The sequence below is a fragment of the Sciurus vulgaris genome, assembly GCF_902686455.1.
Source record: "Sciurus vulgaris genome assembly, chromosome: X".
Classification (NCBI taxonomy): Eukaryota; Metazoa; Chordata; class Mammalia; order Rodentia; family Sciuridae; genus Sciurus; species Sciurus vulgaris.
In genome coordinates, this window is record NC_136471.1 from 74294061 (window position 1) to 74317902 (window position 23842).

The 23842-nt window shown below is 36.3% G+C and overlaps 1 long non-coding RNA gene across 1 annotated transcript; it reads left to right on the forward strand.

Moving 5' to 3' along the window:
* The first annotated feature begins 4044 nt into the window (after positions 1 to 4044).
* On the forward strand, positions 4045 to 17241 carry LOC306650807. The gene is made up of 4 exons (XR_013761032.1): positions 4045 to 4408; positions 6595 to 8903; positions 12946 to 13059; positions 14504 to 17241. It is a non-coding gene; the product is annotated as an uncharacterized lncRNA (long non-coding RNA).
* The last annotated feature ends 6601 nt before the right edge of the window (positions 17242 to 23842 follow it).

Genomic DNA, 23842 nt, shown 5'->3' on the forward strand with positions numbered 1-23842 from the left:
TATTTTATTTATTTATATGTGGTTTGAGAATTGAACACAGTGCCTGACACATGCTAGGCAAGCACTCTATGTCTGAGCTATAACCCAGCCCACCAGAAATAGTTTTCTTTTCAAGAAACCACTTTCTTTGCAACTACTTATCCATTCAAATTTTATGAAATTGCAGCAATTCAGTCACATCTTCAGGATCCACTTCAAATTCTAGTTCTCTTGCTATTTCCACTATTACTACATTTGCAGTTGTTTGCCCCACTGAAGTCTTGAACTGCTCAAGGTTGTCCATGAAGATTGACATCAACTTCTTCCAAACTCCTGTTAATGTTGATATTTTGACCTCCTCCCATGAAACATGTATGCTTTTAATGGTATCTGAATCTTTCCCAGAAGGTTTTGGTTTACATTGTCCAGATTCATCAGGGGAATCACTATCTATGGTAGCTATGGCCTTATGAAGTATAAATAATAATACTCAAAAGTAGAAATGACTCCTTGATTCACAGACTGTAGAATGGACATTGTGTTAGCAGGCATGAAAACAGTCTCCTTCGATATCTCCATCAGAGTTCTTGGGTAATGGGGTACATTTTTAATGAGCGATAATCTTTAGAAAGGAATCTTTTAATGTATGCATATGTAACAACAAATCCCATCAATATGTACAACTATAATGCAACAATAAAAAATGTGGAAATAAAAAGCATATTTTTTTCCTGAGAAGTAGATCTCAACAGTGAGCTTAAAATACTGAGTAAACACATGTGCTTTCATCCAGGCTTTATTGTTCCATGTATGGAGGTTAGACAGAGAGTTGGTATAACTCTTAAAGGCCCTAAGATTTTCAGAAAGGTAAATGAGCACTGGTTTCAACTTAAAGTCATCAGCTGCATTATCCCCTAACAAGAGAGTCAGCCTGTGCTTTGAAGCCAGGCATAAACTTCTCTTCTTCAGCTATGAAAATTCTAGGTGGCATCTTTTTTCAATATAAGGCTGTTTCTTCTTCATTGAAAAAAAGTTTAGTGTAGTCACATTCATAAATAATCTTAGCTAGATCTTCTGAATAGCTTGCTACAGGTTCTATATCTTGCTCCTTCCTCTTGCACTTTTATGTTATGCTGATGGCCTCTTTCCTTAGACCACATGAACCAACCTCTATTAATTTTAACATTTCTTCTGTAGCTTCTTCACCTCTCTCAGCCTTCATAGAATTGAAGAGCATTAGAGCCTTATTCTGGATTAAGCTTTGGCTTAGGAGAATAATGTTTTAGTTAGTTTTATCTTCAACGCAAATCAATACAATTTTTTCTTTATTAAAGATAAGCCTGTTTTGCTTTCTTATCTTTTATGTGTTCACTGGAGTAGGACTTTTAATTTTCTGAAGAACTTTTGCTTTGCATTCACAACTTGGCTATTTGGTGCAAAGTGGGATAGCTTTCAGCCTATCTCAGTTTTCAACATACCCTCCTCATTACATTTAATTGTTTTTAGCTTTTTGTTTAAAGGGAGAGATATTCAAATCTTACTTGAACACTTGAAGGCCACTGTAGGGTTAGTAAGTGGTCTGATTTCAATATTCTTGTGCGTCAGGGAATAAGAAGGCTGGAGGAGACAGGGAGAGATGGGAGTGTTCTATCTCTTTAGTTAAAAAATAAAAACAACACTTACCATAAAGTTTTCCATCTTACATGGGTATGGTTTGTGGTACATCAAAACAATTATTATAGCGATATCAAATATCGCTTAGCACAGATCACCATAATGGATATAACATTAAAAGGTTAGAAGTACTGTGAGAATTACTAAAATGTGACACAGAGACACAAAATGAGCACATGGTATTGGAAAAAAGTGGTGTCAATAGACCTGCTTGGTATTAGATTGCCATAAGCCTTGAATTTATATTAAAAAAAACTTCAGTATCTACAAAGTACAATAAAGTGAAGCATTCATATAGCAAAAATCTGTGGTTAGATTGTAAAGCTGCCTTACTTCTGGAAGATTACTCAAATTAAAGCTGCTGAAGAGACAGGTAACAATTAGGCATCCCCCTGAATTGGACTGAGTGGAAGAAGTTGATGGTGGTATTATAGAGGATATTTTAAACTTGTGACCTTGCATTTCCCTGGAAAATGACATTCCCAAGGTACATGGCCACAGGAATGGGTTCCCAGTGTCACGATTCAATAACACACTTTTTCTATGACCATAATTGATTGAATCAGAGTAGATAGCAGACTCCACTCAGCTTTTCAGTCTCTTACCTGAGAGTTTAAAATAGGGATGGATGGAGAAAATTTTTCTGTCACCAAGCTTGTTATATGTATAGTAAATATAACTCTTAACTTCACAAATGAATGTGAAAGAAATGCCACATTATTATATTTTAGTTTAATTAAATCTGACTCTACTCTTTTGAGCTAGTGGAAAATTAAATCCATGTCATTTTTGTGGGCCTCTCTCACCTATAAGTCACGGAAAGATATGAGAAGCTTCTATGGTCCTTAACTAATGGAAGATACCCTAACCTTTCATAACCCAGAGCAGAGTACAGATGAAGAACATAAAGGACTTGGCTACATTTTTGGAATGAGGTAGGACAAACTAGATAGAGAGGGAAAAGTCCCACAAATTATGACTTAAATTTTACTGCTACATGTTAACTTTGGTGCTGTGGAGTGGACATTTTATGGGTACACTTAGGGTAGTTTCCCCAACTCTCTGAGATTCTTCCTTTTTTGTGACTGTACTGTTCTAATCTACAAAGCTGAGTCCAGAGATGCCCCTAAATGTCATGGTTGTTTTTATGTATCAACTTGGGTAGGCTACAGTTCTTCAATATTCAATCAAATGCCATCAACAAAGTACATATACAGCTTACAGAAAGGGAATCATATTTGCAAACTATACATCCAGCAGGGGAATGATATCCAGAATATATGAGGAGTTTTAATAACTCAATAGCAAATGAAAGAACAGTTTAAAAATGGGCCATAAATCTAAATAGACATTTCTCAAAAGAAGGCATTAAAATGGCAAATGAATACATGAAAAAATGCTCAAAATCAGGAAATCATCAGGAAAGTGCAAATAAAGTGCAAATAAAAACCAGAATATCACTTCACTCCAGTGAGAATGGCTATTATCAAAATAAAGATAACAAGTGCTGGTGAGGATATGGAGAAAAGGGGCTCTTGTACACTGTTGTACACTGAAAACAGATCTACCATATGATCCAGAAATCTCACCACAGGGTATATATCCAAAAGAAATGAAATCAGTATGTTGGAAAGACATCAGCATGCCCATGTTCATTGCAACATTATTCACAATAGCCTAGAGATAGAAATAATAAAGGTGTTCATCAATTGATGATTGGACAAAGAAAATGTGGTACATATATACAGTGGAATAATATTTAGTCACAAAAAGAATTAAATCCTGTCATTTGCAACAATGTGGATGGAACTAGAGATCATTGCATTAGTGGAATATGGCAGGCACAGAAAAACAAGTACCTTATGATCTTAGTGCTATGGAATCTTCAAAAGTTGATCTCATACAAGTTGAGAGCAAAAGGGCATTACCAGAGGCTGGGCAAAGTTGGGGAAGCATGAGGAAAGGTTTATCAATGGGTACTAAGCTACAGTTAAATAGGGGAAAGTTCTGGTGTGCTATTATATATCAGGGTAGCTGTTGATAGCAATGATGTATTATAAATTTTAAAAGGCTAACCAGGTACAGTGGCACATGCCTGTAATCCCAGCAACTCCAGAGGCTGAGGCAGGAGGATCACAAGTTCGAAGACAGCCTTAGCACCTTAGCAAGGCCCTAAGCAACTTAGCAAGGCCCTGTCTCTAAATAAAACATAAAGAAGGACTGGAGATGTGACTCAGTGGTTAAGTGTCCCTGAGTTCAATCCCTGGTACCAAAATAAATAAATAATAAAAAATAAAAAGCTAGAAAAAGGGATTTTATAAGTTTCTACCACAAAAAGATGATTAACAGAAGAGATATATTTAACCTGATTCAAACATTACATGATGTATACATATATTGAAACATTACATGGTAACACATTAATATGTACATATTTTATATTTTGTGTATCATTTAAAATAAGTTAAGACTTTAAAAAATTAAACACTAATGTAGTTATTGCTGTGAAGGTGCTTTGCAGATGCAGTAAAAGTCTAAATCAGTTGACTTTAAATAAGGGAGATTATCCTGGTAATCTGGGTAACTTTTATCCAATAAATTGGAAGGCCTTACTTAACACGAAAGCTGAAGATTCCCTGAAGAATGAATGCTGCCTGTGGGTAGCAGCTTCAGCTGCGCCTAGGAGGTCTGGCCTGTCCTCTGTGATGGTCTGCCCTATGGATTTTGCATTTGCTGTGTCAGCCTTCACAATCATGTAAGCCAATTCCTTACAATAATTTTCTTAAAATATACTTATGTTAGCTATATATCTCTACACATATCTATTATATAGATATTAATATTTATAGTTATTATGTGATTGAGTTCCACTTTTCTCAGCCATGACTGATTAGTTCAGGGATAGCTAGACCTAATCTTAACTGGTCAATCATATGCCCTCTATTGTAAAGTTGTAATTTTGAACTTAGACGCAGAGAAACTAAAAGTGGTTGAATGTATTACTTCAATGGGACTGTATTACAAGGACAGCTCAAAACTCCTATTGCTGAGGCCCCTAACTTTCTGTGGTAACCTGAATTCTGTCACATATCCCAGTTTCATTCTGATAGATTCTACTTTCTCTTTTTCTTAAGTAAGATAAAATTGCTTTCTGATTTTCACAATTTGACAATTTTAAGTGGCAAGATACCAGGCAGTACTAGGAGGAAGTGGAGTTACTAGGACTACCACAATTAGAAAGTATTATTTCTCCTTGCTATGCCACTTTAATTTTGACTGATAACTACATACAATTGAAAGTAAACATCTAAAGAGTAATATGAATAATCAGAATAATAAGAAATGAAATTCTACCTAGAAAACAATCATAAGGTTTTCTAATAAATCTTGGAAAATATCCTGAAAGAAGTGTGTGATTGGATATTAAGGGTTATCTACCAAGGAATGTAAAAGAATTTTGGATTGGGCTGTCACTCACTAGACATTTCACTCAGTATGTTACTGCACAACAGAAGCTAAAGTTTTCATAATTTCCTGAATTAGTTGATACAAAACAGGTCCATAGCTGGCTATTCTGGTTGTCATTGAGGGCTCAAGTATCAGTTGAGAGATTGAAGACCAAGTAAAGAAGGTGTTATAGGTAGCACCACAGGCCCATCTCTCATAAGAAACATCAAATTCCTGAGCAAAAAATGTGTCAATCGACTTTGAAAGAACTCTGGAAAATAGTCAAAGGTTTATAGCAACCAAGCAAATGCAGAATCAAGAAAAGGGTAAATTTAAAATGGAGGAGAGCTTTGTAGAGGGTTGTTTTTAAATCCCTACCCTAAGTCCTTTTCAGCTCAGCTGTAGTCTTGAAGAGAGAAATCTGCTTTCTCAGCATAGGATCTGGTCCCTGACTGAAGAGAATAGAGCAAATATTATTCTCAAATTTGTCTGTCTACATCTGAGTGTGAACACCTGAGGGACTAATAAAAGGGGATCTTCTCTGTTTCTCTTCTTTGGGAACTTACTCAATATGGAAAAGTATATATGCAAAGGGAACTTTCCAAAAACACTCTAAGGCAAATGAACAGTGTACTGCCACTTGGAAAAAACAATACAATTGAGGTTGTTAAAGAAAAAAATTATTTAAAAATATTTTAACTTAAATTTTTAAAATTGATTTAAAATTATTCATGCTACCTGTTAGATACATTTAAATTAGAGGTAATTTGATTCAGGGAAACCATGACAATGAGGTTCTGTAGAAGGTAAAAAAGATTGGGCACAAGTTCAAATATGACAAGGACAAGTGGAGATTTATACCTGAGGAGAAGGATGGAAAATGGAAGCAATATCAGGGTAGGAGGGATTCTGGCTAAACCAACTTGACGGAATTATTATTGAAAGCAGGCCAGGATAATAAGATAATGAAAATGGGGAATAAGGAATTCAACCAAATATCAATGATGAGGGCTTTTCACTAAATTAACCTAGCAGGATTCTTTCTAAAACTGTGCTAAGCAGGCAAAGCTACTAAACTAAGGACAGAGTCCAAGGTTAGGGACCAGATTGTAAGAGGACCCAAAGTACCCTGACTTAAACCTGATCAAATAAAAAGATCTTTATCAAGGTGATCAATAGGTTGAAAGACTAGGGGGAATATGTATTTCCTTGCAAGATTAAGGGATTCAAAAGCATGTACATATATTTGGGAATTTAGAAAGACATGCACATAACCAGGGCAGGATACACTACCTATAAGACCTGAGAAGACCCTGACCTTTCAGCTCTGGCTTATCTCTATTCTCAGTACAAGCAGTAGGTAGAGGATAAGTCAGAGTTGTAAATGGCTTGGCTAAGTGTTGAATAAGTTCTCAGTGCAGAGCCAATATATATTATCTGGAAAAATGTCTTTTTTATCTTGCCTTAATATTTTCCTTTTTTCTTTAACTCCAGGCATTCAAGGAAATCTCTGTAAAAGAACACTGACCACAAGTTATACAAAAAGAGACTTCAGAGACCACACACAAAAATAATGTAGGCTTTACAAAAATAGTTTAGAAACATCACTAAGAAAACAACCACAACCCACAACAAGCAACAAAAATAAACAACAAAAGGGAACATAATCTAATACATAGACTTAACCTATTGTAACATTTAAAATTTCCACATTTCAAAAAAATATTATGAGGTGCGCAATTCCAAGGAATTATAGCCTATTCAAAAAACAAATTAGCTAAAATATTCTTGAGGATGCATAGATGTTGAGTTTATTAGACAAAGATTAGTAAATCTATTTTAAATACACACAAACACCTAAAAGAAACCAGGAAAAGGATGTTTCAACAAATAAAGAATATAAATGAATAGATAAAAATTATAAAAAGGAACCAAGCAAATTCTGGAGCTCATAAGTGCACTAATTAGAATTATATTGAAAAAATCCAATAGACAGTTTAAGCAGCAAACCCTCAGCGGCCAGAAGAAGAAAAGAGCAAATATGATGATAGGACAAACAGAATGATCCAATTTGAGGAGCAGAAATAAAAAAGAATGAAGAAAAGTGAACAGAGTTTTGGAGTCCAGTGGAACTCTACCTTTAGACTCAAAGTGAAACATTGACTTTTCCTGAATCTTGAGCATACCACCTTTCAGACTAAAATGAAACCATATGTTCTCCAGCTTGCTGACACGCCTTGCTAATGTTGGGACTTGCCATCCATAAATGTGTGAGCCAATTCCTTGTAACAAATTATAATTATAATATGTAAATAAGTCACAATATATAAATAAATTATAACTTCCTCTGAAGAACCCTGAGCAATATAGCTACTATAAAAGAAACAGAAAACAAAAACCAAGGAAATAAAAAGTGTTCAGTGAAAATATGGAGAAATTGTACATTTGTATGTTAGAATGTAAATGATGCAGTTACTATAGAAGACACTATAATGATTCATTGAAATATTTGGAAAAACTATCATATGAGTTAGTAATTAAAATTCCGAGGATTCACATAGAAGAAGTTCAGAGCAAGATCTCAAAGAGAGATATTGGTATACCCTTGTTCCTAGTAGTCTTACTTGCATTAGATAAAAGAGGAACAACTCAAGTATCTATCAATTGATGAATGTATAAACAAATGTGGTATGCACATATAGCATATTGTCCAATCTTTAAAAGGAAGAAAAATCTGACACATACTACAATATGAATAAACTTTGAAGACATTATAAGTGAAATAACCCCATCACAAAAATATGAATACTGTATGATTTCATTAAGATATGTATCTGAAGTAGTCGAATTCATAGAGGAAAAAGTAAAATGGTAGTTACCAGTAACCTGGAGAAAGAGAAAAATGGAAATTTTACAGGATATAGTGATTTAGTTTTGCAAGATGAAAAACTTCTGGAGGTCTATTTTAAAATAATGTGAATATACTTAACACTACTGAAATATGCATTAAAAAGTGTTTAAGATAGTCACACACATTCCATTTGCCACTGACCTTAAAAAAGGTCTACAAAAATAGTTGGGAACTTTAGTACAATAGTTTAATCTACAGAACAACTAGACAGAAGATAAATAGAGGATTTAAACAACACTATAAACCAACTAGACATAACATATACAGAACATTCCACACAACAGTACTGGAACACATAGCTACAGTATTTTTCTTTTTGTGTTCATGGTGCTGGGGATCAAACTCAGGGCCTCACACATGCTAGGCAAGTGGTCTACAACTGAGCTACACCCCCAGTTATGGAACATACATATTCCTCAAACTGCATATGGAGCATTCCTCAGGCTGGACCATATGATAGGACACAAAAGAAGTCTGAATAAATTAAAAATGGAAATCATACAAAGTACATTCATCAAATACTATAAAGTGAAACTAGAAATGGATAACAGAAGGACATTTTAGAAATTCACAAATATGTAGAAATTAAACAACACAATCTTGAACCATCAACAAATAATGGTTCAAAAGAGAAATCACAGGGGAAAATAGAAAATACTTTGAATCAAATGAAAATGTAAACCCAACATACTCAAAACTTAAATAATATAGTAAAAACAGGACTTAGAGGAAAATTATAGTATAAATGTCTACATTGAAAAAGAAATAGTAAGAACTTTGGATAAGCAAGATGATAGAATAGGGCTTTCCAGTGCTTATCCACCCAGCAGAAACATCAATTTGAACTACTACCTATGCAGGAAAATATGTTTACAACAGCCAAGGAAATCAGGTAAGTCATTATAACACCTGACTGTAGTACAGAAATAAGAAAAGACATTGAAGAGAGTAGGGTGAACAATTTTGTATTGCCTGCATCACCCTGTCCCCAACCCTATGCAGCAGGTCCTGAATAGGGACGTGCTTGAGGGAAGTGAGCACTGACCTTTGCCTTAGACTTCAATACTGGACCTGCCCTAGTAAAATAAAGTGCTGAGAAGACACCCCCCCCATGGCCCCAGATTCCAGATCAGTAACCTTGGACTGAATCTTCAGGTATTCTCCAGTACCAGATTGGATTCCACAACCCTAGGTTCCAGATCTACCTTGTGAACATTGTCTTTGGGATTACTTCACTGCCAGACTGACCCTAACTAGCCCAGGCTTCAAACTAGCCTTAGCACTGGGTTAGCTGCCATATCCACAGGCTCCAGGTCTGCCCCTGTGGATATAATCTCCAGGTCTGCACAGTGTCAGGCCAATCCTTTGGATCCAGGCTATAGGCCAGTACCTGTGAACTGAGCCTCCAAGCCCCTATTACACCAGGTGACATTCCACATTCCCCAGGCTCTAGAGCTGCCTGGTGGAGTTTCTTGGCTGCCACAGTGCCAGGCTGAAGCCAGCAGCTCACTGGCCACAACACTGGGATAGCAGACCAATGGCTTCAGACCAGAATTTCCAGATGGGTTGACAGGTAAAGGCCTTTCCTGGGAAAGACTGGGATAAGTCTATATTTTCTAAAGGCACAGACATCAATGAAAGGTAATAAAAGCTAAGGAGATGTAATATCATTATCAGTACAGAATAATATCCCAATAGCTGACCCCAAAGAATTGGAGATGTGTGACTTTTACCTACAAAGAATTCAAAACAATTGTCTTAAGTAAGCTCAGCAACCTTTAAGAAAATAGAAAAATAATTCAATGAGGTTAGGAAAACAATTAGTAACCAAAATGAGAAACTTAACAGAGACAATGAAATTATATGTATAATAAATCAAACATTCTGGAGCTAAAAATGTCATGAACAAATTGAAAAATGCAATAGAGAGTATCATCAGCAGAACTGATCCAATAGAAGTAATTGCCATTGAACTCTAACACTGGTTATTTGAAAATAGAGTCAGATGAGAAAAGGGCAAGAATGAAAAAGAATGAAGCAAGGTCACAAAATTTACAAGATATCATCCAAAGGGCAAATGTTCAAGTTGTAAAAGTTCCAGAAGGAGAAGAGAGAGACAAATGGGCAGATAGTTTATTTGAATAAATGGAAATTTTTTCAAATCTAGGGAAAGACATAAATATGTATGAATAAGAGAGACAAAGATCTTCAATACAATTAAATCCAAACAAGACTATATCAAGATATATAATTGAACTGTCAAAAATCTAAAACAGAGAAACCTGAAAGCAGCAAGAGAAAAGAAGCAAATAACATAGCACATTTCTTAGCAGAAACCTTACATGTCAGCAAAGAGTGAGAATATTTTCGAAGTGCTGAGGATAAAATAAAAAGAAACAATTCTGTACCTGGCAAAGTTTTCCTTCTGAAATGTAAGAGATAAAGGCATTTCCAGACCAACAGAAGTTTAGGGAGTTCATCACCTCCAGACCTCTTACCCCCCTGCAAAAAAAAGCTAAAAATATGCTAAAAGAAGTTGTTCAGATTGAAAGAACTGTATACTAATTAGTTACATAAACACATATAAAAATATAAAACTCACTTAAAGTACATAGTCAAGTTCAAAATACTCTAATACTTAATGGTAGTGTTACATCAGTTATGGCTTCAGTTTGAAAGACAAAACTATTCAATATAGCAGTAGCTACAATAATTTGTTAAGGGACATATGATCTAAAAAGATATATACTGAAAAATACATCAAAAGGGGAATGTGATGGACTGAAAATGAAGGTTTTCTGTATGTGGTCGAAGTTAAGTTGTTATCAACTAAAAATTGCCTGTTATAACTATAAGACATATTATGTAAATTTCATGGTAACCACAAAGCCAAGAATTATAGTAGATACACAAAGAATAAAATGGTAAGGAAACAAAGTTTATCACCATAGAAATCACCTAATCATAGAGGAAAACAGTAAAAGAGGTAGAAAGAAACAAAGGATCTACAAAACAACTAGAAAACAAGAAATTGGCAGTAGTAAGTTCTTATCAATAATAACCTTGAATATAAATGGATAAAATTCTCTAATCAAATGACATAGAGTGACTGAGTAGAAAAGAAATCATTACTCAATTATATGCTGCCTACAAGAAACTCACCTCACCTGTAAGGAAGCACATAGGCTGAAAATGAAATGATGGGAAAAGTTATTCCATGCAAATGGAAACCAAAAGAGTGGTAGTTGCTATAATTATATCAGATAAAATAGAATTTATGTTAAAAATCTAAACCGAGAAAAAGAAGGTCATGGACTGGGGTTGTAGCTCAGTGGTAGAGTGCTTGCCTAGCACGTGTGAGGCACTGGGTTTGATCCTCAGCACCACATAAAAACAAATAAATAAAATGAAGGAATTGTGTCCATCTACAACTAAAAATATTTTTAAAAAGAAAAAGAAGGTCATTATCAATTCATCAAGAGTATAGAACAATCTTAAATCACTATTGTAAACTATACTTTAGAGCAAATGGACCTAATAGACATATAGAACTTTCCATGTAAAAGCAGTGTAATTCATATTATTTTGAGGCACATATGGAACACTGTCAGGATAGATCATATGTTAGACCACAAAACTAGCCTTAACACATTTAAGAAGATTAAAGACACATCAAGTAACCCTTCTGGTCACATTGGTATGAAACTAGAAATCAATGGCAGGAGGAATTTTGGAAAATTCACAAATATGTGAAATTAAATGTCATGCTCCTAAAGAATCAATGGGTGAATGAAGAAATTAAAAGGAAATTTTTTAAAATATTGACACAATTCAGGCATGGTGATGCATGCCTGTAATCCCAGCAACTTGGGAGATCAAGATGGGAGGATTCCAAGTTTTAGGCCAGCTTGAGCAACTTAGTGAGACCCTCTGTCACAATAAAAAAAAAAAAATAATAAAGGACTGGGTATGTAGCTCAGTGGTAGAACATCCCTGGGGTCAATTCCCAGTACCAAAAAAGAAAAAAAGGGCAATTTTCATGATTCTACACACAATAATGGACTATCCAAAAAAGGAATTCAGAAAAACAATCCCATTCACAGAGCATAAAAACAAATTAGATTTGAATATAATCAAGGAAATGAAAGACCTGTACACCAAAGACAATAAAATACTAATGAAAGAACTGGAAGACTCAGATAAATGCAAAGATATCCTGTGTTCATGGATTGGAAGATTTGTTACTGTTAAAAAGTCTACCACTTCAATGCAATCCTTATCTAAATTCCAATGGTGCCTTACCAGATAGAAAAACAATCAAGTCATTTGGAACAACAACAACAAGAAAAAAAAAAAAAACCCTAAACAGCAAAAGCAATCTTGTGTAAAATAAAAGTGGAGTCATCTTTCCCCTTGACTTCAAAATATAGTTCCATGATATAGTAAACAAAACAGCATGCTACTGGCATAAACACAGACAATAGAGCAATAGAACAAATAGCAAATTCAAATATAAACCCACAAATTTAAGGTCATTTGGGGTTTTTTAGTGGTGCTGGGAGTCGAACCCAGAACCTTGAGCATGGTAGGCAAACACTCTGCCGCTGCCACACATCCTTTGATATTCAGCAAATATGCCAAGAACACACAACAGGGGAAGATGGTCTCTTCAGTGAATAGTGCTGGGAAAACTGGTGCTATGATTTGGGAATGTTTAAAGTGTCCTCCAAAAGTCCACTGTAATTAAAGGCTTGGTCTGCAGGGTAGTGCTATTGGGAGGTGGTAAAATTTTTCAGAGGTGGGGCCTGTTGGGAGGTCCTAAGGTCTTTGAAGATGTTAGGTCTTTCTCATGCGACCCCTCTTCCTGCAAGAGGGTTATTACAAAAGAAACAAGGCTGACCCCACCCATTCTTTTTCTCTCTGCTCTGTTTGAGATGTAACTGTTTTCTCCTACCTGTGCTCTCACCATGACATGCTACCATCTCCTGCTCTCACCAGAGGCCAAAACAATGGGGTTGCTTGAGCTTGGACTTCTAATTTGCAAAACTGTGAGCTAAAGAAACTTCTTTTTCTTTTTAAGTAGACTATGTTGAGTATTTTGTTACCACAATGCAAAACTAATACAGAAAATTGTTTCTGAGGAGTGGGGTCATTACTATAACTATACTGCAAGATGTGGAAGAGCCTTTGGAATTAGTTAATAAGATGTTGGAAAAATTGGGAGGATCAGACTCGAAAGTGTCTAGAATGCTGTGAGCAGAGTGTTATGGGTGATTCTGGTGAAGGATTTGAAGACCAAAATGCTCATAGAAATGTGGACAGGAAAGGCCATGCAAATGAGTTCTCAGATACAAATGAAGATTCTACTGGGAATTGGAGAAAAGATACTCTTATTACACTGTGTCAAATAACCTGGATGCATTGTGTTTGTATTGAAAGTCTTTGTGGAAAGCTAAAGCTAATGCTGATAGACTAGTTTATTTGGCAGAGGAAATTCCTAGGCAACAAAGCATCCAGGCTTCAACATGAGTGAGTATTATTGACCCAATTTTAGTGAGTTTCACAGTGAGCAAAAGGAAGCAGAGTGGAAAGATTTAGAAAATTCATGGCATGTCCATGGAAGAAGCAAAGAAATTAGGTAAGGATGTAGTCAAGGAGTGGGTAGTTGAACAGTGGTTTACTAAAAAGTGATTAGTAGGAATGCTAATCAACAGGACAATAGGAAAGATGCTTTGAGACCATCTTGGAAGTCTCTGGGGCTGCCTCTCAATTCGCAGACCCACCAGAGGCCTACAAGTGCAAATATGTTGCATAGATCTTCCAGGGAAATATTATTCCATGAAAGAGCCCCAAGTTTCCCTATACCAAGGACTAGCTCAGATTTCAGCCTGCCAACAAAGTGTTCCATGGCTTCTGCATCCATGATTCAAGTGGGCTCAGGTACAACTCATGATGGAGGTAGATCGTGGCATTGTTTACATGGTGGTGATGCTGATTTTACATGTATGAAGAATGCAAGGGGTGTGAGGGCATGGCAGCGTTCACCCAGATTTGAAAGGAAAGCCAGAGAAGCAATGTAGTGTCCTATAGGGTTGGAGTCCCTGTAGGTAGGCTCTTGAAGGATGATGCCCTGTAGAGCTGTGGGAATGAAGATGAAGTGGAGAACCCAGGAAGGTAGATGTGCCAATAATGTGCAACACCTACCAGGGAAAACTGTAGGCAGTATGAAAAACCAACCTTAAAGAGTGTCTATGTGGGCTGTGACCAGAGATGGAGCTACCCCAAAGCCTTGATGAACTGCTCTCCACTGTAGTGTTCCCAGGATACTAGCACTGAAACTTTAGAATTTAATGCTTGACATGCTTGGTCTTGCTTTGGACCAATTCTTACTTTCTACTTGCCTATTCTTACTTTTTGGGATTGTAATGTTCACCCTGTACCACCATTGTATATTGGAAATATATAACTTGTTTCTTTTTTTAAATTTTACAGGAGTTCACAGTTGAAAGAATTTGCCTTGAGTCTCAGATGAGACTTTGGACTTGGAATTTTGAGCAAGACAGGAACATAAGACTTTGAGACTCGGGAATAGAATTGATGCGTTTTGCATTGTGAGAAGGACATGAGCCCTTGGAGACCAGGAGTGATATGTTATGGTTTAGATGTGATATAATGTCCACCAAGAGTCCACTGTGATTGAAGATATGGTCTAAGAGGTGGTTCTATTGGGAGATGATGGGTCCTTTGGGAGGTAGAGAAGATCCTTAGATCACTGTGGGTGTGTCCTCATGCAACCCCATCAATAATTCTCACAAGAGGATTGTTATAAAAGAAGGAAGCCTGGACTCACCCAATCTCTTTCTCTTTGCTCATGTTTGAGATATGACCTCTTGCTCTTATATGTATTCCCACCACGATATGCCACCATTCATAAACTTTACCAGAGGCCAAACTTAATGGGGTCACACAATCTTGGATTTTGTGCTCCCCAAATATAAATTAAATAACCTTTTATTTTTATAAAGTTACCTGCCTCAAATATTCTGTTATAATGATGAAAATCTAATACAATTGAATATTCACATGTGGAGGAATAAAATTAGACACTTTTCTCTCACTAGAAAGAAAAATTAACTCAAAATTGATCAAAGATTTAACATAAGACCTGAAAATTTAAAACTACTTGAAGAAAACATAGGGGAAACGCTCAATGACATTGATTTTTGGGCAATAATTTTTGGATATGAGCCCAAAAACACAGGCAAAAAACAGGAAAATAGACAAATAGGATTACATCAAATAATAAAGTTTATACAAAATGAAGAAAATAACCAACAGAGTTAAGATACAACTTGTGGGATGAGAGAATATGTTTGATAAAGGGTTAATATAAAAATGAATTAGGAACACAAACAACTGAACAGCAGAAAACAACTAACCTGATTACAAGTTGGGCAAAGGATGTGAGTAGTAACTTCTCAAAAGAAGGCATAAAAACATCCAACAGAGATATGAAAAAATGTTCAACATCACTGTTCATCAGGGAGATGCAAATTAAAACCACCATGAGATATTAACTCATGCCTGCTAGAATGGCTTCTACTAAAAAGTCAGAAGACAAATGCTGGTGAGGGTGTGAAAGTAAGTGAACCCTGGGAAAATGCTTGATGAGAATGCAAATTTTCAGAGACATTATGGAACATAGTACAGAAGTTCCTCAACAAATTAAAAATAGGACATCCTATGATCTAGCCATACCCCTACTGGTATATGTCCAAAGGAGATGTTAGAGACATCTGTACTCCCATGTTCACTGCATCATTATCCACAATAACCAAGATATAAAAGTGAAAAGACAGCACACACAGTAGGAGAAAGTATTTTCAAATCATATATCCAATAAGGACCTAGAATCTAATATATATTAAGAATGATTATAATTCAACAACAAAAATATTTTAAAACCCAGTTAAAATTGGCAAAGGACTTGAATTTTTCCAAAGAAGAGATATAAAAGACCAGTAAGCACATGAAAAATAATCAACATCATTAGTCATCAGGGAAATACAACTACACACCACAATGAGATATAATACAACTCCCAGTATGGTGGCTATAAAAAAAGAGAAAATAAGTGCTGATGTGGATGTGGAGAAAGTGGAACTTTGTACATTGCTGATAGGAATGTCAAATGATATAGCTGCTATGAAAAGTAGTATGGTGGCTCCTCGAAAAGTTAAACATATGATTACCATATGATTCAGCAGTTCCGCTCCTAGATATATATCCAAGAGAATTGAAACTAGGCACTTGAGCAAATACTTGTGCATGAGTTCATAGCACATAAAAGTGGGAAAAAAATCTGAATTTTCAATAGATGAATGAACAAACAAATGTGGTATATTCACATAATGAATTATTATTTAGTTATAAAAAGATTGAAACATGGAGACTTGCTAAAATGTGCATGAACTTTGACAATATTATGCTAAATGAAATAAGGGAAAAAGTCACATGTTGAATCATTCCTTGAAATATCCAAAATATGTAAATATATACAGATAGAAAGAAGACTGGTTTTTATCAATGGGCTAGAGACAGGAAAAATTAGATATATGTGTTTAATGGATACAGAGGTCTCTTTTAAGGTGATAAAGATATTTTCAAACTTGGTATTCACACAATATTGTAGATTTACTAAATGCTACTACATTGTAAACTTAAATGATTAATTTATGTGAATCTTGAAAAAACTTGTAAATGGAATCAAGTGAAATTGGATTTATCGTTTGCCTTTATTATGTGCATTTTATGGCCCAGAGGATTCTCCTTTTTACTTTCTGTCCCTTCCATTAGGATTAGATTGATGAGGAAAAATTAAAGTCTTTGAGTTTCTTCCTCAGCCTTTCTTTCCAGGTCAGGTATGTTGTTAATAATAGGGGCTAGGCCCCAGTAGAATCACTGACCTCAGTGAGAATATAATTACATTGAATGAATAAAGCTGGTAGGTTGAGTGGAGAGGATAAATAAAACATAGGAAGGAAATAAATTTCGTTTTGAGCAAGTGGGTTTATGAAGTTGCCACTTAAATAAGTGGGAAAGACTGAGAAGAAGGTATGGGTTGGGTGACCAAAATTCTTGAGTTCTTTTTTGACCTCATTAAATTTCAGATGCTGATAAATCAGTGGACATGTTAAATATACAATTAAGTATATGACATACTTATTGCCCTAAAGAGGAGGTTTAATTTTTAGATCTCTGTCTTTAAAACTTTGGTGAGCTCTTGGCTTCTGAAATAATTTTCTCATCAGCCTGTCAGCCAGCATGTGGCAGATGTGTTAGGCCATTGGGATACATAGATTAAAGACACAGTCTCTATCCTTGAAGAGTTAATGGTGGAGTGGGGAGAGAGGTACACAAAAGTGCCCACTATAGAATAGCATGTCACAAACTACAAAAAGGTGAAGTACAAAGTGTGTTGGGGCCTAGGGGAAGGAACAATTAATTGTGTCTCTAGGAGTCTGGCAAGAATTCACAGAGGAGGTGACATTTGTGCACAGCAGGAGCTTTACTAGGACAATGCTCGCTTCACCTTTATAGTAAAATTGCAGTGAAAGCCTATTGACAAGAGAAGTTATTCATATTCAGAACCAACATTTGGGCTCAGAATTCCCAGGGCTCGGGCATTAAAAATTTCTCAGGTGATTCTAATATCAGAGAGGTTTGTGAATCACTGGTCAGTGTAGTGGTGGATAGCATAGTATAATATAGCATGTAGAGAAGAAAGGGACCAGGGAATGATATTCATGAAATAGGGAAAACTTTAACTGCTTAAAATCCAGTGTGTGTCTGAGCAACTATCATTAGATGAGGGTAGAATGATAAGGTAAGCCCAGCAAATGAGATGTATCAGGAAAGCCCTTTGGAGCTTGGAAGGGAGATCCCAGTTAGAGATTTCAATTTGAGAGTCATCTTCAGAGAAAGTGTATTTAGTTTAAATTCATGGGTGTAAAATGGATCATTTAAGTGGAGAGTGTAGCAACAGAAGAAAAGAATCCAAGGACTCAGCCTGGGTTACTCCATACTTAGAAGTTGAGTGGACAAGAAAAGCAGCAAATAAGACAGACAACATAACACTCATGAGAGTGTGGTGTCCCAAAATCTAAGAGGAGAAAATAATTCAATGAGGAGGTAGTGGAAAGTTGTGCTTAATCATGCTACTAGGTTGAGCAAGAGGAGAAATTGTTCATTGAATATGGCAGTATAGATTAAATTGAGAAGTATACCAGAACAGTTTCATTTGAGTGGTGTGGTTGAAAGCCTAATTGGTGACATTTCGAGATAATGAGAGAAATGATAGCTAGCAAGTAACAATAACCCAGTCAAGAAAGTGCTATGGAGTGTAGACTAAGATGAGAATTAAAAGAAAGAATTGGGTGAAGGGAGTGAATGTTATTTAAAGATGAGAGTTTGCATATGATAATGGAAATGATGTGAAAGAGATGGAGAAATTGATGAAGCCATTAAAGGAGGAGATAACTGTAGGAGTGAAGTCTATGAGAAAGTGAGATGAGTTGAGACCTACAGGACAAGTGGAGAACTTGGCCTTAGAAGTAGGGACTCAACCTCTAGTATAACAGAATGGAAGGCAATGATCTTGACTGCAGGCACAGGTACTTTTTCTGGGGAATCATGGATGGTGTTTTAGTCAGCTTTTGGGCTACTATGACAAAAGGACCCAACCAGAAAAATTATAGAGAAGAAAAAGTTTATATGAGGACTCATGGTTTCAGAGGACTTAGTCCATAAAAGGCCAGCTGCATTCCTTGGGGCTCAAGGTAAGGCAGGACATCATGCTGGAAAAGTGTGGCAGAGGGAAACAGCTCACATGTTGATCAGGAAGCATAGAGAGAGAGATTCCACTCATCAGATACAAGTATATACCCAAAACCACGCTCCAATCCCACCTTCTCCAGCCACACCCTATCATTTTTGTTATCACTCAGTTCATCCCTATCAGGGGATTCAATCACTGATTGGGTTCAGACTCTCACAACCTAATCACTTCCCCTCTGAACCCTCTCACATTGTCTCACATGTGAGGTTTCGGGGACCACCACATCTAAACCACAACAGGTGGTCTACTTAAGCAAGTCCCAGATCTTCTGAGAAATCACCTGCCTCACCCCTCAAGAGTTCCAAGTCAGTGAGGATGACTTCCCTTCTAAGGTGAAAGGGTTAGGGCAGGTGTTGGGAGCAAGGACCTCTCCCCTAATGTCTCAGCAGCCTGTCTCAAACTACCCTTTCTCTGAGAGCGCTTGGTTTGACATAGGCTATATAGGGTAGTCCTCTGAGTTTCTACCCTCTGAAAATATAGTAGGGAAGGAGGGTAAAGAAAGAGAGGCACAAGAAAGGCCCTTTCTTCAGAAACTGCCATGTCACTGTGACAAAATACCTGAGGAAATCAAACTAAAGGAGGAAAGATTTATTTTGGCTCATGGGTTTGGAGATTTTAGTCCAAGTTGGATGCCATTGTTTCTGGGCCTACGGTGAGGCAGTACATCATGGCAGAAGAGTGGGGTGAAGCAAAGCTGCTCATCTCAGAGCAGCCAGGAGGCAGAGAGAGAGAGAGAGAGAGAGAGAGAGAGAGAGAGAGAGAGAGAACTAGGGACAAGATATACCCTTACAGGATGTATCTGCAGTAGCATACTTCTTCCAGTTAGGTCCCTTCTACTACAGTTTCCACTACCTCCCAATAGTCCATTAATTATGAATTGAGCAATGTTTTCATCCATTGGTGAGATCACAAATCTCATGATCCTACCACTTCCCAAAGTCTCATCTCTGCATTGGGGAGTAAGCCCTCAACACACAAGTTTTGGGGGGACATTCCAGATCTAAATCACAATGGTTGCCCTGTGTTATGAAGCCTTGGCCTTCTTTGACCACAGCTTAGAGAAGCTTCCCTGCTCATGAGGACTGCAGACAACATGGTACTCTGAGAAGCTCCCAGTTTAGATTTCTCTCCTGACAGACAAAAAGGGTACTGACTAGGGGGAAGCTCATTGTTATTCAGCCAGTGAGAGAGACAATTCTGAGATATAGCTAAGGAGGCTGGCTGTGGAAAACTGGTTCAACATGAGACTGTGCCCATTTCTCTATATTGGGGTGTGTGTGTACAAGATCTAGGAAGGTGGGACTAAGGAGAGAGATTCAGGACAACTGTTAGTATCAGCTATTTATTTAATATCTCCTTCCACAATGTTATGGAGTATGCTGAGTTCCCTACCCATTCACATGTCAAAGACCTAACCCTCTGTATCTCAGAATAAAACTGCATTTGAACATTGAGCCTTTAAGGATATGATTAAGTTAAAATAAGGCTGTTAGGGTGGGCCCTGACCCAATCTGACTGATGTCATTAAAAGAAGAAATTTAAAACTGAGCACAGTGGCACATGCCTATAATCCTAGAAACTCAGGAGGCTGAGGCAGGAAGATTACAAGTTGGATGCCAGCCTCAACAACTTAGTAACACCCTGTTTTGAAATAAAATATAAAACCTAAAAAGGGCTGGGGTTGTAGCTCATTAGTAGAGTGTCCCTGGATTCAATCCTCAGTATCACAAAAAGAAGAGAGGAGGACCTTAGTCTTAATGAAGACAAAATAATAATTTTGGATCCACAAAGAAACACCAGCAAAACTTTTATTTGCTGCAAAGAAGATAACATGCTTAATTTCACAAATCAAATTACTCTTCATGCTAATAATGTGCCTGTCTGGACATCTTAATTAAAATCTTGGGTTATTTTGAATTAATAATATATTCTGATTTTTCTGATATGTATGACTTGGATTTTAAGAGTCATAAATTCTCATTAGAACTTATCAATACAATAGCAGAAATTTAGGTAATCTGCTTAATTCATCCTTTACATGTAACAAAGATTATATACAGGCATATAAAACATGTTAACTGATTCATGTGTATTTCTGAATTTATATATATATATATAATGCAAACATTGTATACAGAAATAATTCATGTTATTAAATACTATTTTATTAATTTACGAAAAGTATATCAAATTTCAACTTCTTTCCTTCAACTTCTTTTTCATTTTTTTCAGCTTAATGGAAGTTAAATTGACAAATGAAAAATTGCATATATTGGAGGAATGGTGGAATGAAATTGACCAAATTGTGCTATGTACATATACAAATGTAACACAGTGAATTTCACCTTTATGTATCTCTATAAAGCCCCAATTTTTATAAAGCTATAAATAAATAGAAGGAAGACCAGTAGAGTAGAGGAAGGGAAACACAGGGAGGGAGGAGGGAAGAGAAGGAGGTAGTACTAGGGACTGAAGTGGAGCAAATTATATCCCATGTGTGTATGATTATGTCAGAATTAACCCTGATATTATGTATAACTATAATGCACTAACAAAAACATAAAAATTGAATATTTCTCATGGTGCAAAATATAACGTTTTGATATATACATTGTACAATTATTAAATCAAGCTAATTAACATATCCGTTACTTCACATACTTAGGTGTGTGTAGCAAGGCTATTCAAGATCTGTCTTAGCAATTTTCAGATATGTACTGTCCAATGGATCTCCAGATCTCCTGTTTAATTGAAAATTTGTACCATTTGATTACTGTGTCCCTCTCCCCATGTAACCAAGGAAATCTGTTTCTGTTGCTGCTTGATAAGGGGAGGAGTGATGGGAGAAGAAATAGTTTGTTTAGTGGCCAAAGAATGAAGAAATGGGAGCTCTACTTGTGAATAAATTTCTCCATTCCAGAGGGTTGAGAAATTATAGATTTAGCATAGGAATAATGAGGGAGAGAGCTACGGCAATGAAGGGGAAGAATATTCATATTTGGGGGGGAATAGATGGAGATCTTCCAGGTGCCATCTCTTTTTGCTCATTTCATGGTCTGGTGTTTCTGATCATGGTGACTGGTAGGTGTCTTTAGTTTCAAAGTGGGGAGAGAGAGACTTGGCAAGTGTAGATCAAGTTAAGACTGTATCATAGTTCTGGACAAAATATTTCTCAAATGATCAACATCTCTACATGCAGAACTGAGTAGACTCTGACCCAAAGGTTAAGCAAAGGAGATATCATATTTTCATATTATATCTTTTTCCTTTGCTACCTTAACCTTGGGGTAAGATGCCAACTTTTGGGTTAAAAGATGTCAAGACTTTTCCTCCCACTTTAATCATCCAACAGATATCTGCAGGCCCAAGGCAAGAGTCACTATTTTCAGCAAAAAAATGATCTTCATGTCCCTGAAAAGTAACAGGCATTTGTTATTATCAGAATGCTCACATCAGAGTTGTTATCTATAGCAAAGTTAGTGGGAAACTAATACTGTATTTTCCATCTGTGTGACCTCCAAAATTAGTCATTTTTGCATCAACTAAGGGCAAGTGAAGCTAGAGGGTTTATCTAGGTTTTTCACAGTAAGACCCCTGTAACTCCAGTCTCTGGTAGCCACCATTCTACTCTCTGCTTCTATGAGTTTGACTGTTTTATGTTCTACATGTAAGGGAGATTCTACAGTAGTTATCTTTCTGTGCCTGAATTGTTTCACCTAGAACAATGTCCTCCAGTTTCATTCATGTTGTTGTAAATGGCAGGATTCCCTTCTTTTTAAAGACTGAAGAGTATTCTATCTATATTCAATTTCTTTATTCAGTTATTGATAAATAGATTGATTCTATATCTTGGCTCTTGTGAATAATGCTGATGTCCTTTTTGTTAAAATGTAAATATTCATGAACTCAAAAATTTTATTTTCATATATTACAGCACTAATACAGGTAATGTTGATAGGTAGAAACATGCTCAAATTATTTTCAGAGAAATCAGCTTATTTCTTTGTAGATCTATGTGCTATAAACACTTCAATATGGATACCCATATACTAAAATATGTTGTTTTCTCTTTCAATAACATAAAAATAGTCTTTAATGATAAGTGATTCCATTCTTGCCTCTGTGGGTAATGGTTGAGAAGCTTCTATTTTGCAGAACTCCTCATGTGAAAACAGATGAGCTACACATACTGCTTTTAGCCAACTCATCTTCCACCTTATTCATTACTTGTATATTCTTGAAACTTAGAACTTAAATTCTGTTGCAATAAAACCATTTCATTCCCAGAAGATATTGTGACATTGGATCTGTAATTATTGAGGAAACTATATGTAAAAATTAACTGTATTTTCCAAAAACAAATGACACAAGGAGTGCTCACACGGAGGAAAGAACATGTGAAGTCACAGCAAGGAGGCAGTTGCCAAAGAGAAGCTCTAGGAAAAATTTTACCTACTCACCATTTGACCCTGAATATCTAGACTCTAGAACTGTGAGAAAATAAATTTCCGTTGTTTAAGTCATATGGTATGTTGTTATGGTAGTCATAGCAAATATATACACAAATACCACAGACCTCATTTTGGTTCCTAATAGGTACAAAGGACAGTAGTCAGAGACCTGCTGGGTGAGGAGAAGTAGGGCTCTAAGACACCTTAGGTGAAAAATGGCACTAATACCTCTTGTCTTCATGGCTTTTATTGTCATCACTGCTGTGGAATAAAGCCTAAAATGTATGCTAATATTATGTTATACCTGATATAACTGGAGGCCCTTGAATGGGCTAAACCGTAAGTTCCTCTCCAAACTCTGCTCCTGGGTTGGTCTCCTAGACAACCCTCCTTTTCCAGAGGACCAGATAGTTCCCAATTATCCCTCTTGTTTAAGCCATGGAGTCTTTTGATTTCTTGCCAGTCTGCTAAATTTTTTGAACA